The following is a 5417-nucleotide window of genomic DNA, read 5'->3' on the forward strand; positions in this document are numbered from 1 at the left end:
CCATCCGGGTACCTCTACAATATGTTGACAATTGAACCTCTGGTCCTACTAAAGTTGGAGAAAGCACAGTAGCCCTGCCAGTCACAAAGAGGGTGATGTGTAAAACCCTTTCCACCTTCTCCATAATGTAGACTCCCTCAGACATGTACAAATATCAGAATCTGCCCAGTATCCCATCCTGATAAAAATTGTTTTCTCCCCCTGTTGGAATCTAATTATTCATACTCTGGTATTAAATAATCTGGGTTCACATTGCAGATTCTTCCATTTACTAACTCTGTGACCTTAGGCAAGCTTTTCAATATCTCTATGACTCAGTTTTGTCCTTTCTAAAACAAGATAATCGTTCTTACCTCAGAAGGGAGTAGTAAAGATGAAATCAGTTAATGAATTCAAAACACTCAGGACAGGCCTTGCACATAACAAGTGGTCAATAAATGTCAGCTATTATTATTTGAATTATTATAATAACACTCTCCCGCATGATATTGTCAACGGTTATCTTGCATTGACATTTAACTCTCAAGCTGATGTTTAGCTTTTTGTGCATACATGCTTCATCCTCTCCCAAAAGCTCCTTCATGACAGGGAGCTGTCATAATTGACCGCTATCTTCTGTGATACTCAGGACAGAGCTCTACGTTCAGTGAGTACTCACCAAAGAGACGTTGACTCAGTGGCCCACCTCCAGCAGCAGGTGGGATGCAAGAATTTCCCTTCTGTCAGCTTTAGAAAAAATCTAGCTTTCTGGTTTGCAAGATGGAGGCTCTAAAAAATTAACTTTAAAAATTGGCCAGTACAGGGAAGGTTCCAGGGCTCCTTGAAGTGATGGGGACAAGATACCAGTTCTTTGTGCCAACTGGAAATAAGACCCAAAGGAATGGGGCTCACACAGCTGAAGAGATTTGGTTACATATCAAGAACTTTCTGGCTCTACTGGGGCTTAGATACACTTTCAAAGAAGGTCGTGGTATTTTCTTTTCTGAAGATTTTTGGAGAAGGTGGACACTGCTTGATTTCTGGTATGGTTGGGTGAGGTCCCACTGGGGTTAAGTGGACAGATATTTAAATGTTCTTTTGAAGGTTTGGGGCGGACAGAGCAAAGAGAGCTGAGCCTTGGGACCCAAGTCCTAGAAGTTAAAGCCTACACATCCCGCTGCAGCACCATGCCAGCCACAGCCAGGGCCATCTCTTCCTCTCCTGGCTGTGCCCTGGTGGGTGGGTCGGGGATCGTTTGGGGGCAAAAGAGGTGGGAATGAGCTAAGGAATCAATGACGTAATTTCCCTCCAGCAAGCTGAGCTCTTTGGGGGAAAGGTGTGGCAGAAATACGAGGTATTATTATTATGCATCAGAATTTCTTCTCTTGAAATCCCTTCTACGCTTAATGCTATTAACAAAATGAACCATTTCTAGGAAAAGGGAGTAGGAGACTTAAGAAGTGGTTCTCCAGTTGAGTGGAATGTTTTGGATCCTTTCAACTAGGTTTCCCAAACTTCTAATTTTTTCTCTCAGGATCAAATGTCGCCAACTGACCAGACACTGTTCTGTCTAAACAGGAAATTCCCTGTCCCTGACCCCAAACTTCTCCTCCCTTCTCGCCTCATTATATTTACCCTTTGACCTGAACATCATATAAATATTTAATCTCGTTCATTACCTGAAAATTATCTGTATTTATTCCGTTTATTTAGTGACAGTTACTTGAAAACAAAACAAAAACAACCGGATTGTGTCAAACAACCAGTGTGTCTGATTTTTCCACTAAGGTAATCCCTTTCGGTGTTTGATTTAGATAATTGACTGGTCACTCCCCAAACACAGCACAGATTTTCCCAGCCTCCTTGCTTTTGGCCTTTCCTCACATTCTCCCACATACATCTTTTCTCTGTCTGGCAAAATCCGACTCACCTTTCAAACCCTATTTCAAACACTTCCTTCTCTGTGAAGACTTCCCTGACAGCCCCGCCCCCCGCTGCTGCTGGACCAGTGCTCCCTTCCCTGTCTTCCTGGAGTGCCTTGGGTGTACCTGCATCCTTGGTCTTATCACAACATGTGATTGCCTGGGACCTCCTAGGAGGTTCTAGAGGATTCCTCTTAGGAGGAATTCCTACTAGGAGGTTCTAGAGAATTCCTCTTAGGAGGAATTCCTACTAGGAGGAATCTAGAGGATTCTAGAGAATCACACTCCCTGACTTCAAGTACGGACTCTACAACTTTCTAGTTTTGAGACCAAAGGCAAGTATCTTAGCTTTTTGATGTGCCAGGGAGCCCATCTTATTAGGTTTTACTTGATAAGCCCTCAGCTTCTAGGGGATGCTATGCAGTCCTTGGGGAGGTGGATATAGATAAGGAAGAAAGGGGAATTGACTGGAAGAATAAAGATGGGGATGGAGGGAACTAGAGTGAAGGTGGGGAAAAGAGGAAGGAATTTTCTAAAGAAGGAAGAACATATCATTTGGGAGTGGTTGAGACCCCAAACATCTAACCCCTAAGTTAGTACCCCACAACCCAACCCAGCAGCCTCCACAGCCTATAGTTTGGGGGCTGCAGATTCATCTGTCAGCCAGCTCTGTGCTCCTGCACACCAGCGAGGTCTGGGCTGCAGCCCAGGTGCAGGAACAGGACGAGACATGGGCAGGCAGGTTCCCTCGGTCTGTCCTGGCACAGCTCACAAAGTCTGCCTCTCAGGCAGGGCCTCTGTCCTGCCCCCTTCCATACCAAGCCAGATCCACTTAGTCTGGGACTGAAAGAAGCCTATAGTCAGATAACTCGGGATCAATTTATCCTTTTAACGCACACGTCAGATCATGCCAGTCCCTTGCTGCCAGTGCCCCATGGCTGTCCTAATCACTCAGAAGACAATCCAAGGTCCTAACCATGTGGTCCAGCCCCTGGCTACTTCTCTGCACTCTGTCCCCACCTGACCTCCTTTCTGCTTCTTAAATACACCAAACAGATTCTCTCCAAAGGCCTCTGAACTTGCTATTCCTTTTTTGAGGATCCACTCCTCCAGAGACATGCCTGGCCTGCCGCCTCCTTTCTTCAGGTCTCTGATCAAATGTCACCTCCTGGAAAAAGCCTCCCATGACCACCTTACCTAAGGCAGGCCACCTTCAGTCAGCCTCCACTCACCCCGCTGTCCCTACCTTCCCCACATCCATCCACCTGACATGGCATCTGCTCCCCACTCTCTCACTGCTTCCTTTGGTTTTTACCTGCCTCCCCCTGTGCATAAGCTCCATGATTACAGAAGCTGTATCATGTTTACCACCATGGCATCAAAGCCTGGCGAGTAATAGGTGCTCAGGAAACAGCTGCTGAGTGGATGATAGAACGAAGGACTCTGACCACCTTATTCACAGTGAGGCACCCAGGGCCCAGAGCAGGAAGAACTTGGTCAAGGTTATATGTGTCGGCTCATGTGTGGCAGATCCTGAGTCAGCCATGTATCCTGGTCCCCAGATGGAGGCCGCTGTGGTCTAGGGAATTGCTCCCTCACTCATATACACCCCCAGAGTGAATTCTGAAAGGGAGGCTTAGCCCCAGAGAGCTCAGTGCTCAAGGTTGCTTTCTGGCTGCTCTCGAGTCTCTTCACATCTCTTAAATCCAAGTACCTTCTGAATCCAAATGAAAAGTTGCTTAAAAACACCAGGTCAAGGGACTTCCCTGGTGGTCCAGTGGATAAGACTCTGCACTCCCAATGCAGGGGGCCCAGGTTCAATTCTTGGTCAGGGAACTAGATCCCATTTGCATGCTGCAATTAAGAAGTCTGCATATTGCAACTCAAAGATTCTGCATGTTGCCACTAAAAGATCCCGCATGCCGCAACTAAGACCTGGCACAGCCTAAATAAATAAATATTTTTAAACAAACAAACAAACAGGTCAAGATGATCACAGGCTGGGGGTGACCAGTCCCAGACTATGTCCACAGAAGGCAGGACAAGTGTCCACTGGGTTTGGTTAGAGTGTGGTTAGAGGGCAGAAGGAAGCCCTAACGAAGAACAGTAGGAACCAGAATGGGTGTCCAGGACAGGGTGAAACATTGTGGAAACCCTAGAGACACAGGAGAAAGCCACAGCTACCTGTTTATCCATTTATGTGATGTTCATTTAATCATTCAGCAGATACTCGCTGAGCACCCACGGGAGTGTCTCGGGATATTTAAGGACTGTGCATGGGTAGGACGACCTGTAAGGCTTCACAGGCCCAAGGAACCTGATCCTGTATGACTTGTTCTCAGAGAATCTCTTTGTAGAACATCTTCTTCGTCAGCTGAAGCCGTGAGCACTGGAGACAAGAAGTCCCCGACAAAGAGTTTGACACCATCTTCCTCCTCTTTGCTCTGGTTCAGTGACTCAGATATGACAATGACATCCACACCAGAGTCATGGATGCTAGACTATCTGGACCCTCCATGGCTCATTTTGTCCATCCTCCTGCCCCTAATAATAAACTGTAATGTCTTAGACCCAGGCAGGAATGGGTCACTTAGAGATTCCCCAGAAGAGTTAATCCCACACCTTCTTTGTTCAACATTGTGTAACTATTGTACTATCAGCCTTTCCATCATAAAGTTCCTTCTGGAGTCTGCCTCATACATTTCTGCTACACCTTTTTAAGTTCTTTTTTTAAAGTTAGTCTCAGTCATCACAGATACTTCTCCAGACACCAGAACCCTTTTTGCACCATTTATTAAAGAATACATTAAAAAATTAATCAATCAGCCAGCAGATATGCATTGAGTATCAATGATATGCAAAAATCTCTGGTAGGGTTTAGGAAGAGGTACAAAGGGAAGGCAGAGGAAAGAGTGGTGGGTCCAGAGACAGAGACAAAATTGGAGTCACAGCTCTGACACTTGTCCCCATGGAGACAAATCCTCATCCCCCTCTTGGGTTCGTCATCTGTGAAATGGGGTGAGCAGTTCCTGCTCTCTCTATCACCATGGGTTGTTGTGAAACTCAGAAAAGATTATCATAGGCAGGGGCTTTATAAGCTGTAAAATTCCATAGAGATGTGAGTCAGATGCAATACTGTGTAGTGGAAAAACACTGAACTTACAGCCACAGGGCTGAGTGGGCCTGACTCTGTCAGTACTGATTCCGTCACTTACTTCCCCTGGGACTTTGGGCAGGTCATTTCACCTCAGTTTCCTTCTCTGTAAAAATGGCTTGTTGTGCAAATAGAGACACTGCACGTAAAGAGTATCCCTCATGGGCTCCTAGTTCCTAGCAGATCCTCAGCCTGGATTTGTTCATTCCTTTGCAACTGATGGGGGGAGATCAGGACAAGCCAGTGACTGAGACGAGACTGTAGCAGTGAATATCTTGGTCCAACCAGGCCTAAAGGGTCAGCCTGAGGATCAATGAAAAATGAGACCGGAAGGGCTGTGACATGAGGGAGATGGGGAGGGA

The sequence above is a fragment of the Hippopotamus amphibius genome, chromosome 8 (genome assembly GCF_030028045.1).
Source record: "Hippopotamus amphibius kiboko isolate mHipAmp2 chromosome 8, mHipAmp2.hap2, whole genome shotgun sequence".
NCBI lineage: Eukaryota > Metazoa > Chordata > Mammalia > Artiodactyla > Hippopotamidae > Hippopotamus > Hippopotamus amphibius.